Genomic DNA, 13199 nt, shown 5'->3' on the forward strand with positions numbered 1-13199 from the left:
TTGATGACTTCCACAATGTCTTGGCTTTTATTGGTTGATTAATTTTGGTATTTCTGCAGTTTTATTTAAACATGGTTTCAGGAGGACCAGAAAGTAAATATATTTCCTAGTCTGCCATCTTGAGCTGAAAATCCCTGTGGATTTTAGCATCCAATGTTCCCATGGGTAAAAAACCCAACCTTGGCATTAATAGATGTACACTCAAGATTTCAGCTTTTCTTGAGCAATCACTAAGGATTTAATATGCGGTCACTTCTAATGGGAAAATAATAACTATCTCATGGCGTTGATCTGAGGATTAACTTAGATAATGGACAAGAAAATGCTTTGTAAGGTTTTAAAATCTATAAAAAATGTTTTTGTTATTATTTGATTTGTTGCTATTTCACCTTTAGCTGACAGTTGTTTGTGACCTTGCTTATGTGAGAAAATGCCTTCTGGTTTATTGTTTTGAAAGCCAGATGATATTTTTCAATAGCTCAATGGAAATGGCATCATTTGTGAAGTTGAAGGGTGAAGGCATAAATGTTTCTTGACATTTGAATCAACTATTGGTCTTCTGGGGCTTGTCCTTATTCTCCTGCAGTCTCTAATCAACATGGCATCCAGAGAGATCCTGTTAAAACATAAGTCAGATCATGTCACTCAAGTCTCTTCAATGGCTTCTTCACAGGAAAAGCAAAGTCCTCAAAGTGCCTCCACAGCCCTAGAAATCTGGGCCTCTGTTTCCTCTCTGACTGTTTCCTTCTCCTCTCCACTTTGCTCCCTCTGTTTTCCACACACTGACATCCTTTCTGCTCCTTGGATACTCCAAGCCCACTCTTGCCTCATTGCCTTTCCATCTGACTGTTCCCTCTGCTTGTACTATTCACTTCCCAGATATGCACCTTGCTCCCTCTCACAACCTTAGGTTCCCTCGTAAATTTTATCTTCCCCAGAAAGCCCTCAGTGATCACTTAGTTTCCGATCGCAGCCTCCTCCTACCAGCTAACAATCTCCATCCGCCTTCCCTGCTTGCTGTTTTTCTCCAGCACTTACCTGATATACTAGTTATTCTACCCATTTATTCAATTTTTATTTACGTATTTACACTTACGATTTTGTATTTGCTTCTTTACTTTTGTCTCTCCCCTCAGCTCGAGAGAGGCTATATTCATCTGTGTTAATCACTGCTGTGTTTCCTGAACATGCCTAGAAAACATCCTGAAGAAGGGTGCCTGAAATTTGGTAAGGGATCCATCAATTTTCTTGGCTGAATGAAGAAATATGTTCATAAATTACTGAACAAATCTCTGGGGTTTCTGAATTAAGGACTAATGGGAAGAGGAAGGCAAATGGTTGGGACAGGGTACTGCAAGAAGTAGTATTTGGAGTACTCTATCCTAATAGATAACATTTTGTTCATTTAAATAGTTTGAACGAGAGAGCCGGGAACTAGGGACACACAGCATCGAGGTTTTATAATGCATTCCGTAGAGTTCTTTTCAAGTGTGTTCAAATATCATTGAAAATATATGCATGCATATAAACCTCTGTTACTTGATTTAGTGCTTTACAAGAGCCCCTCAAGGAAGGGGTAGTAGCAACTCTCAGTATCCTTCCTTTATGATGAGCTTACGTTATTCAAAATTACATCGTAATTTATTTGTAACTGTGAAACTAGACTTAGTTATTTAGTAGACCCCCCCTAGAAACCTATGACGTTAATAAAACCAACAAAAATGTGTTCAGTTTCCAGTGATACACACACTACAGACTCAATTATGTGTCATCCATCTTAATGAAGGGAAGAAGTGATTTAACAAACAGAGCAAACAGAATATGAAGTTTTGTCCTCCATTAATATTAGTAATGGATAAAGTGGGCTCCAACGCCTTCAAGGTAGCTTGAGACCCATCATCTGTGTGTCATGGGCAGGGGGATGCTCGGCCAGGATGTCTTTCTCTGTCACTGAGAAAAATTTCCATAATATATAATGATACTTACTGAAACAGATATGGGGCATTTGGGTAATTAGGAATCCGTTAGCATATTTTTCCGGAAGCCTTGACTACAAAACGAAGATAGTAGATTTGGACACTTCCAGCTATGCAGAAGTTGTTTGGGTATTCATCTTTATGCCGAATGCAGTAAGCTTATTTCATCTCTGCAGCTTCCCATATACCATTTTCCCACCTCTGTTTTGTGTTTGGAAAGACTTTCAGAAATTAAAACTCAAGTTAAAAAGTGAGTGACGGGCTTCCCTGGTGGCTCAGTGGTTGAGAGTCCGCCTGCCGATGCAGGGGATACGGGTTCGTGCCCCGGTCCGGGAAGATCCCACATGCCGCGGAGCGGCTAGGCCCGTGAGCCATGGCCGCTGAGCCTGCGCGTCCGGAGCCTGTGCTCCGCAACGGGAGAGGCCACAGCAGTGAGAGGCCCGTGTACCGCAAAAAAAAGAAAAGAAAAGAAAAGAAAGTGAGTGACAACTTAAATGATATATGGACTATTTTGCTGACTTACAAGAGCATGCAGAATTAAATATGACCCAGTTGAAATGTTAATTTTATTTTAATGTGTATATTGGGGTGGAGTCTTAAAGGTGCCAGAAAACAAGCATTCACCCGTCCTGTTTGGAACTGCAGCACACAGGCACCTTCAGTTACCAGTTCTGTTCATTCCACAGAATCATCCTGGGAAAACATAACTGTTTTTTATGTACCTGGTATATATCTTAATTAGTTTGAAGAATTTCCCAAATACCTGTTAATATGTAGTTCTCCAATTCCAATCTTGCCACGTCCTGTACCAGTGACACAGCACATAGGAGTTTTATTTCTCTTTCTTTCTCTGGGTTGCTGAGAACCCAACGAGAGAACAATGGAATGGCATCAAAGAGATCAGGGTTCCTGACTCAGATTTGCCATAAAATAATAGTGTCCTCTTGGGAAAATTATAGTTATTCTAGGCCCCTTTGCTTTTCTTTACTTTGACAGAGCTGCACTAGATGACCCCAAGTAACACTGCACTCTTTGCAGTAGTAGCTTAGACGTTATTGGTTTTCTGAAACAAATGAAGACAGTGACACAGGAAACTGTGCAACATCTCTGTAACTATGTTTTCTTAGAGTTGCCTCCATTTTACAGATGATAAGATGGCTGAGCACAGAAGTAGGTGTTTTGACCAGAGGTTCCAGAGTAGATGGAACTGAACCACAAGTTTCCTTCATTCCTGAAGCTCACTTAGCCAAAACATAGGCTTCTGAATATTAAGCTGTAAAGCATATTATCAGTATGCTTTAAAAGAAGCGGTTCTTCTAGGATTTCTAATTACTAGCAGGCGGTTTTGAAATTCTTAGAAGATCATCGAATTTTGTGAGATTTACAGCTCTCTTTTCCTGTCAAGCAAGTTGTATTAGTGCCAGACAATCACCTGAGCTTCTGGATGCTTCTCTGAACCTCTTGAATTTTTCTTCTTGCTATCTGAAATTCATGCCAGATAAGCCTTTTTGTAGAGAGCATGTACAGACTTGTCTATTTTCATATAAGAAAGCGATGCAGTGAGCCAGGTCGGGGATTAAGCCCTCATTCTCAGAGTGGTGTTGAGCTCCTGGTGAAATATTATCATCATTTCCTCAGAATAGAAAAGCAGTTATCTCAAGTTTTTAATGCCATTAACTATTTATACATTTATGTATAATACATATATTTATTGTACCTACGAGGTGTGCTCTCTTTGGGAAGTACAAAGCTATTTGAGACGTAAGTTGTTCGTTTGTTCGTTTTCCCACAAATACTGTGACCCTTTGAGCAGGAAGGTCTATGTTTTACTAACATCTAGAACAAGCAGCTAACACGGTGTCTAAGATGTAGTCAATAAATATGAAATAGGTAAATGAACACATTTCTAAGGAAGGGCCAGGACATGAACAAATAGAAAATTTTCATTTTCAGTCACAAAGCCACAACAGACATAAAAATGATACAGACAACAAAGTGCTACGGTCATTCAAAGAAGGCATAGAGTTGATACAACAAGGATCTCCTCTATGGCACAGGGAACTGTACTCAATATTTTGTAATAACTTATAAGGGAAAAGAATCTGAAAACGGAATCACTGTGCTGTACACCTGAAACGGACACGACATTGAAAATCAACTATATTTCAATTAAAAACCAAACCAACAGACAACAGCAACAACAAAAAACCAGAGAGGTCATAGAAGTTCTTATGAGATTCCAGAAGAGAAGAGAAGCCAGATGAGGACGGGAGAGGAGGCTTTTGAATCAGTTCAGAGGAGAAGTCACAGAGGAACGAGTCTTTGATCTGAACTTGAGATTAAGATTAAGATGAATTAATCTGAATTAATTAAGATTGCAACACAGGGATATTACAGATGAAGGTAATCACATAAACTTACTCTACTGAAACTTGCAGAGGTTATGAGTGTTGTTCAGGATCCCAAAGCAAGTGCATTGTGGAATCAGAATTTTAAGTGAGGCCTAATGAACTAAAAACAAAGAAACACAGAAACAAGCCCTTCCTGTGACACCACGTTGCCTTTGAAGTCGTTTTTCTTTGGCGGGTTGGCAGAAACTGGTTCCAGTGTTTCTTGCAGGAATGACTGGCCACAGGACTGGGCGTCGTAGCTTCCTGCCAGGCGGCCGAAGGTCGCAGGCAGGTGGGTCACTGGGACACACGCGGAGGGGCTCCTGCCCGGCTCCCTGGCCGCTCAGTGCCCCTGCCCCAGAGCGGGGGTGGGGGCCCCAAAGCAGCCTTGTCTGAGTCCCCTGCCACTAGAGAGAGTATTGGCCCAACACTTGTAGAAAATGGGGACCTTGCTGGCAGTTCAGTGGAGGGACACAAATAAATCTTTGCCGACTTTCTGCTGAAGCTCACGAGGGTTCACTCCTAAGCCTCTTACAAGGTCAGCTGCCGAGGCTGCGAGAGATGAGTCGGGGCTCGCCCTCCACCACGGGGAGATCGCTGGTTAAAGCGCTCACGAGGGAGTGAACCGCGTGTCCGCACCGACACGCACGGGCAGACCTCGTCGATGCCTTCTGTTCGGGGTATGAAGCCCTCTCCTGCCTCTTCCAGGCTCTCTAGAAAGCATGTGCAGAGCCTCCCACCCCACCCTCGGACTCCGCGGGCCACAGCTGGAGGGACCAGCCAAGGAACCGTGGCAGGAAGAGGCCAGAGGTCAGCGGGCCTCGGCCGGAGCCCGTCAGTCGGTCCCCATTCACACACCACCAGACGATCCTCTTGACCTGGGCAGTAGCCGCCAACCGACCGCTGAGGTGAGCCCGGTGCGTGCTTGGCTACCTGGCATGGCTGGGAACCCCAGGATCTCCTGGCAGAGGCGGGCATTCTCCTGGGCCGGGTCCGCGGGCGTCTGCGTGTGCAGGGCCTGAACCACCTTGGCCAGGACGATCTGGCACAGGTTGAAGAGGCCTGGGGGGCGGGAGGAAGGAGACGGGGGGCTGGCACCGTGTCCAGGCCGCGCTTTCCAGCCGGGCAGACCGGAAGCCCCCTTCCCTTCCCTCGGTCCGGCCGCATCTGGGTTGGCCTCCCGGGACTGGATGAGCTTGTCCAGCAGCTCCTGAGGGACGGTGCTGCCCGTGCCCCACCAAGACTGGCAGCAGCGCCAGGGCCTCCCAGGGCACGGCGCCCCCGGCCCCAGAGCCTTCCCTCTGGTTCTCGTCACCGGCTGTCACCAGACTTGCATGCAACGTTCTTTTCTTTTCTCTTGTCGTCTTTACGTCCCTCAGCCACGCAACGCGGTGAAGCCCTGACGCTCGCTGCCGCGTCGATACACCCTGAGAACACGATGCTCAGCGAGAGAAGTCATACACAGAAGGACACACAGGGCGTGACCCCACTGAGGAGAAACGTCCAGAGCAGGTAGATCCACGGAGTCAGCGAGTGGGTTCCTGGTTGTCAGGGGCTGGCGAGGGGACGGAGTGATAGCTAAGGGCGTGAGGGACATTTTCGGGGTGACGGAAATGGTCCAAAGCAGTAGTGACGTCTGTACAGCTCAGTAAACTGTCCCCACACGCCCCGGTGCAGCCTGTGAGAGCATCGCTCTCAGGATGAAGGGCTGACCACAGGAAGACTGAACGAGCAGTGGGTCCTGGGCCCAGACGCTCAGCTGGCGCCCCCCACGTGGGGAAGTCACGGGGACTTGCTGAGCCTCCACGGAGACTGGCAGCAGCCCCCGAGCTCACAGGGCACTGCGCCCCCGGCCCCAGAGCCTTCCCTCTGGTTCTCATCACCGGCTGTCAGCAGACTTGCAGGCAACATTCCTTTCTTTTCTTTTGTCTTTTTCCAAGGCAACTCTTGAGTGCATGTATTTAACATGCAGGGAACCAGCCCTGACTCCTTGATCTGGGTCTTCCAGCCTCTAGAGCCTCGAGGACATCCATTTCCGTTATTTACGCGCCCAGTGCCTGGGGTCTGATGATGGAAGCTGACACCGAGGGCGTCACCACGTGCGGGGTGATGTCAGTGGAAGAATCCCATGGCGGGGGCCTGCCTGAGGACCACGCACGCCCGGGCCCTCCCCGCCCCCTGCCTGCAGCCCTGCGCCTGGGAGCGGAGCTGGTGCATCGCGTGCCCGACGTCGTGGAAGTTGGTCTCCCGCTCATCATGCTGCAGCAGGGAGGGCAGGTTGGGCGTAGGCTTGGTGAAGTTGGCCACCATGGCCGCGATGGCAATCTGGCAGCTCCCATCGTGCTGTAGGCAGCCCGGCTGCAGGCCGAAGCAGGCCGCGTGCCCGGACTTCCCCACCCTGCGGAGGGACGTGGATGGGGCCCCGCTTCCACAGAGGAGCCCCGGCCCACGGCCGACAGGTTCCCCCACGCACGCACCGAGGATAGAGATCAGGTAGAACTTGCCGATGGATGACCTTGCCCGAGGCCGCGTCCCAGACCGTTTAGAGCCTCACGTCTTCGTGACACATGCTGGTGCCCTCCTCCAGGTCGAAGGTCAGCCCCAGCAGCTCCTGGGAGATGCCCAGCAGCCCGCGTGTGAGCGCCTGCATGGGGAAAGCCTCATTGAGCAGGTACTGGTTCACGTGGTAGCGCGTCTCCTCCCCCTGGTTCATGTAGTAGCGCAGGTCCCAGGCATTGATGGGGCCGTCAAAGTGCAGGCCCCGCCTCTGGCACTCGGCCTTCTTTAGCTCCAGGATCACGGCCGCTCCTGCTCCCCGAGGGGCTTCAGCTTCTGGGCCAGCTCACCTGCGGGCAGAGGGGAGAGGCGCGGCTACGTCCCTGGGGCGGCCCCCCAGCCACCCCCGACCCCGCGCCCCTCGAGGCAGAATGAAGGGTCTGGGAAGGTGACCCCCAAGGGCTGACACAGTGGGGTCTCAGGCAGCACCACGTCCGGTCAAGGTCCGCCTGACCCCGTCCCCACTGGGACTCAGGGGGAGGCGGTGTTACCTAGGACAGTGGCCACCACCTGGCTGGTCTTGTCCATGTTCATCTCCAGCACGGAGTCGGCATGCGTGCGGAACCCCAGCAGGCGGGACTTCAGGGCCTGCAGCCTCACCAGCTCCCTGAGGATCACGCAGTTCTCCTGGAACCCAGAGACGGAAGGCGCTGGGGACCGAGGGCCACGGCCTCCCCGCGGTCCCCGGGCCAGGTCTCTGCAGGCGGGCAGGGCTCCCAGGCCACTGGCGGGCACAGCCAATCCCCCTCCCTCCTCCTCCTGGCCCGGATTTCTAGACACTTTGGTGCTGTCCTAACACGTGGTCTTTATTAACACAGGTCCTTTTGGAACCAGAAACGGCATGAACGTGATGGGCTCTAAGGCCAAGGGCAGGAAGAAATGCGGCCAGTCTTTCCAGGAGCCACCAAGGGGCCTCCCCGGGCTCAACAAGACAAACACGGCTGCCGTGCAGACAGTGGCTCAACCCCACGGCGCCCGAACACCCAGCCCCTGGACGGTGAGACAGCTGTTGCTGCAGGTGGCCCGTGGCTCACTGATGAGGCCCGGCCCCAGGCGTACGCCACCTTCTCTGGGGCCACCTCTCCGGTCTGCAGTGGGGTTCTCCTGGGAGCCCCCAGTCACCACGGGACCAGCGTGGCCTGTCTGTAGCCCAAGAAGGTGGGGACACAAGACTGTCCCCCGTGCCCCCCGCATCACCCGCGAGGCCGAGCGAGCACCAGTGGTGTCTGCGGGGAAGACGAAGGGCTCACGCACAGCCCCCATCTACAGAAGCACAGACTGCAGCCACCTGCGCTATGGAACAAACACAAGTGTCCGTGCAGGACCCGATGTCTGACTGTCAAGGCCATGCCCGGGCCACAGTGAGAAGGTGCATCCCCCATGCAAGCCACAGAGAGGGGATGGGGGGGCCATCTGCGATTCTGAGCTCATCGGGCATCACCCCAGAGGGAGAGGGAGAGGGAGAGAGGTAGACAGAAGTACAGAGGGAGAGAAAGAGAGAGGGAGGGAGAGACGTCTCTCCCTTCCCTGGGGGTTCTCTAGTGCAGCCAAGGCTGAAAACCACTGCATTTTGGGAGATGGGTCCTCGTGGAAGAGTTAAATAGTAGCTCATGGCATTATCGACACATACTAAAAAGGCCCCAAATCTTGGGGAGTCAGGGAGGGGAGTGTCGGCTGCCTCGTAAACGGGGAGAGATTGGGCATCAGGGGAGGTGCCTGTGCAGCCTGCGCCCAGGGCCCCGCAGACTTCATCTCCCAGCGGTGGTCCTGGGCTGGAAGTCAGCGGGTAGGTCAGGCTGTCCAAGCATCAACGTTGACTTCAGGGCTGATCTAAAAGGCGCCTGGTGTTTGTTGAAGCAGAGAAAAGAGAAAGCAGTAGGGAAAGGATGGGAGTGGGAGGGGGAGGGAGCCCCCCTCCTCAGCACTTCTACCGCTCTCCCTCTCTCTCTCCCTTTCTCCCTCTCTCCCTCTACCTCGCTGCCTCTCCCTCTCCCTCCATCTCTCCCCCTGCCTCTCTCCCTCCCTCTCTCCCTGTCCCTCTCTCTCTCTCCCTCTTTCCCTTCCCCTCTCCCTCTCCCCCTTTCCCTCTCCCTCTCCCCTTCTCCCTCTCTCCCTTCCTCTCTTCCTGTCCCTGCTTCCCTGTTCCGCACGCTCTGGCTCTACCTCTTTCCCTCTCCCTCTCCCTCCACCTCCTTCCCTCTCTGGAGAGGGAAGGAGGTGGAGGGAGAGGGAGAGAGAGATGGAGAGGGAGGGGGGAGAGGGAGAGAGAGATGGAGAGGGAGGGGGGAGAGGGAGAGAGAGATGGAGAGGGAGGGGGGAGAGGGAGAGAGAGATGGAGAGGGAGGGGGGAGAGGGAGAGAGGGGGGAGAGGGAGAGGGGGGAGTGGGAGAGAGTGATGGAGGGAGCGAAAGATGTCTCTCCCTCCCTCCCTCTCTCCCTCCCTCTCTCCCTCTCCCTCCCTCCTTCTCCTCCCTCTCCCTCTCGCTCCAACTCTCCTTCTCCCTCCGTCTCTCCATCTCCCTCACTCCCTCCCAGAGAGGCAGAGATAAGGCAGAGGGAGAGAGGGAGAGGGAGAGATGGAGGGAGGGAGAGAGGGAGGGAGAGGGAGGGAGAGAGGGAGGGAGAAAGAGGTCTCTTCCTCCCTCCCTCTCCCTCTCTCCTCCTTCTCTCCCTCTCTCCCTCTCCCTCTCTCTCTTCCTGTCCCTGTTTCCCTGTTCTGGTCTCCCTCTCCCTCTCTCCCTCTCTCCCTCTCCCTTGTCTCTGCCTCTCCCTCCATCTCTCCCTCTCTGAGAGGGAGTGAGGGTGAGGGAGAGATGGAGGGAGAGGGAGTGACAGAGGGAGGAAGAGGGAGAGAGGAAGGGAAAGGGCGAGGGAAGGAGAGGGGGAGACGGAGGGAGGGTGAGAGAGGGAGAGTCGGAGGAGAGAGGGAGAGGGAGGGAAGAAGAGACCATTTTCCCTCTCCCGCTCTCCCTCTCTCTCTCTCTCCCCCCCCCCTCTCTCCCTCTGTCCCTCTCTCTCTTCCTCTCTCCCTCTTCCTCCATCTCTCCCTCTCCCTCTCTCCCTCTCCCTTATCTCTGCCTCTCCCTCCATCTCTCCCTATGTGGGAAGGAGTGAGGGAGATGGAGACATGGAGGGAGAGGGAGAGTTGGTGGAAGAGGGAGAGGGAGGAGAAGGAGAGAGGGAGGGAGAGAGGGAGAGACGTCTTCGCTCCCTCTCTCTATCCCTCTCTCCCTTTCCCCCCTCTCCCTCCCTCTCCCCCCTCCCTCTCCTGCTCTCCCTCTCCCTCTTTCCCTCTCCCTCTCCCTCCACCTCCTTCCGTCTCTGGAGAGGGAAGGAGGTGGAGGGAGAGGGAGAGGGAAAGAGGGAGAGGGAGGGCGGAACAGGGAAACAGGGACAGGGAGAGAGGGAGGGAGAGGGAGAGAAGGAGGACAGAGGGAGAGGGAGGGAGGAAGAGACCTCTTTCCCTCTCCCTCTCCCCCCCTCTCTCTCGCTCTCCTCTCCATATCTCTCTCCCTCTCTTCCTCTCCCTCCCTCTCCTTCCATCTCTCCCTCTCTCTCTCTCCCTCTCCCTTGTCTCTGCCTCTCCATCTCTCCGTCTCTGGGAGGGAGTGAGGGAGATGGAGAGATGGAGGGAGCGGGAGAGTTGGAGGGAGGGGGAGAGGGAGGAGAAGGAGGGAGGGAGAGGGAGAGAGGGAGAGGGAGGGAGAGAGGGATAGAGGGAGGGAGAGAGGGATAGAGGGAGGGAGAGAGGGAGGGAGGGAGGGAGGGAGGGATAGAGGGAGGGAGGGAGAGACGTCTTTCGCTCCCTCCCTCTATCCCTCTCTCCCTCTCCCCCCTCTCTCTCCCTCTCCCCCCATCCTGCTCTCTCTCCCTGTCCCTCCACCTCCTTCCCTCTCCAGAGAGGGAAGGAGGTGGAGGGACAGGGAGAGGGAAAGAGGTAGAGGGAGGGCGTGCGGAACAGGGAAACAGGGACAGGGAGAGAGGAAGGGAGAGAGGGACAGGGAAGAGGGACAGGGGAGGCGGGAAGAGGGAGGGGGGAGGCGGGAGAGAGACGGGGGAGACGGAGGAGGTAGAGGGAGGGGGAGGGGAGAGGGAGAGGGATGTGGGAGAGCGAGGGGGAGATGGAGGTGGAGAGGGAGTTGGGAGAGGGACGGGGAGAGGGATGGGGAGGGGGGAAGGGGGGGAGGGAGAGAGGGAAAGAGAGAGACGCAGAGGAAAGAGGGAGAGGGAAGAGAGAGAGAGAGGGGGACAGAGGGAGAGGGAGAGAGGGAGGGGGAGAGGGACGAGAGGAAGCAGGGAGAAAAGAGAGAAAGAACACACCATGTACATTTCTGTCAAATGACACCGGGGATCCTTACACAACCAGGAGAAAATAACACAGCGAGGCTCTTTCTCAGCTGGAACTGGAACTGCAGATGGGGCGAAACACCACCAGGGTGGCCACACATGTCCAGCTGCCGCCCCAGCCCCCTGAGTCTGGTCACCAGGGCTCTGAGTGTTTGCTCCAGGGACCTGGGGTTCACCCTGTCACCCTGGAGGTCGGGCCTAGACAGCAGGGCCCCGGGCTGGACACATGGGGGGAAAAGCATCCCCACAGGACAGCTTGTGCGAGCCGATTCAGCTGCGAGATTCTAGAGGCCCGGGATCACCCTGTGGCCCATGAAACCCAGGAGCCAGGAGGGTCTTGCATCGGCATTCCTGTCCGTTGGACTGTAACGTTTGTGTAAGGAATCTTGGAAACACTGGTAACAAGAGTGAATTCGAACGAGCTTTAGGATATTATGGACCACTCCAAAGTGTGTGGGTTGCTAAAAACCCTCCCGGCTTCGCTCTTGTTGAAAATGAAGATCCCCGAGATGCAGCGGATGCTGTCTGAGAACTAGACGGGAGAACACTCTGTGGCTGCCGAGTAAGAGTGGACCTGTCCAATGGGGAAAGGAGAAGTCGATATCGTGGCCGCCTCCTTCTTGGGGTCCTCGCCCTCGAGATGATTATCGGAGGAGGAGTCCTCCCCCTCACCACAGATGTCCAAGACGCAGAAGCTTCTCCCGCAGCCGGAGCAGGTCCCTTTAGTAGATATAGGAGAAGAGAGAGATCACTGTCCCAGGAGAGAAATCGCAAGCCGTCCCGATCTTTCTCTAGGTCTCCTAGCCGATCCAGGTCAAATGAAAGGAAATAGCAGACCACTTTGCAAGAGGAGTGGTGCACAGGAAATAACTTCATTTGACAGGAGTATGTACAGAAAATTCAAGTTTCGTTTGAGACTTCCGAAGCTTGATGCACTTTTTAAATGTTTTAGCTGTTCACATTTGTTTGTCTCTTGGGACAGTGACACATAAAGGTGTCATTCTCTATGGTTTGAAATGGGTCATATGAGGCATGTAATATGAAGAATTGTTTCTTTACAATGTTCTCTTAAGCAAAATTGAATTTGCTTTGAATTTTTGGTCTTGCCTAGACTGAGAATAAAACTCTAACTCCTGCCCACCTAAAGTGTGATGTTTATTATTATGGAAACAACACTGGCAAACATTGAAGAGACTTTCTGTAGCTGGGATATGGTATGCAGCTGTAGTTAAGCAAGCAGTCTTTAAAAGGTGCTGTGAACACAAGCCAGCAGGTAGAAATGAAAGCCGCACCCTTACCCTAGATTAGAGGTTTAAGAATTCCACTAGTCTTCACACTGGACAAGAGGTTGTCCAGTGAGTTTAGAATCTAAGAAGTTTCAAGGAAGTTAGTTTCCCTTTGAGTTAGGTCATAAGTCCCCTCTGTGATTGCCGTACATGAATACATAGCTCTTTGTAATGTTTTTTGGAAGTTGAGATGATCAAGATACCAATGTCTTGCCAGATGAAGAGTATATTGTAGAGCTGAACTTTGAGTTACTGTGCAGTTTTTTTTTTCATGCTGTCATTTGTAATATGTTTTGTGAGACTCCTTGGGATTAAAGTTTTGGTTCCAAAAGGAACAAAGAAAACAAAAAAAGGATCCACCTGCCAATGCAGGGGACACGGGTCCGAGCCCCGGTCCGGGAAGATCCCCTGTGCCGCAGATCAACTAAGCTCATGGGCCACAACTATTGAGCCTGTGCTCTAGATCCTGGGAGCCACAACTACTGAGCCCCCATGCCACAACTACAGAAGCCCGCACAGCTAGAGCCCGTGCTCCGAAACAAAAGAAGCCACTGTAATGAGAAGCACGTGCCCGCAACAAAGAGGAGCCCCTGCTCGCCGCAACTAGAGAAAGCCCGTGTGCAGCAATGAAGACCCAACGCAGC

General features: G+C 52.8%; 1 pseudogene; it reads left to right on the forward strand.

Annotated features, from left to right (window-relative positions):
- The first annotated feature begins 11337 nt into the window (after window positions 1-11337).
- On the forward strand, window positions 11338-12409 carry LOC137228284 (serine/arginine-rich splicing factor 3 pseudogene; annotated as a pseudogene).
- Window positions 12410-13199: the final 790 nt, after the last annotated feature.

The sequence above is a fragment of the Pseudorca crassidens genome, chromosome 7 (genome assembly GCF_039906515.1).
Source record: "Pseudorca crassidens isolate mPseCra1 chromosome 7, mPseCra1.hap1, whole genome shotgun sequence".
Taxonomy (NCBI): domain Eukaryota; kingdom Metazoa; phylum Chordata; class Mammalia; order Artiodactyla; family Delphinidae; genus Pseudorca; species Pseudorca crassidens.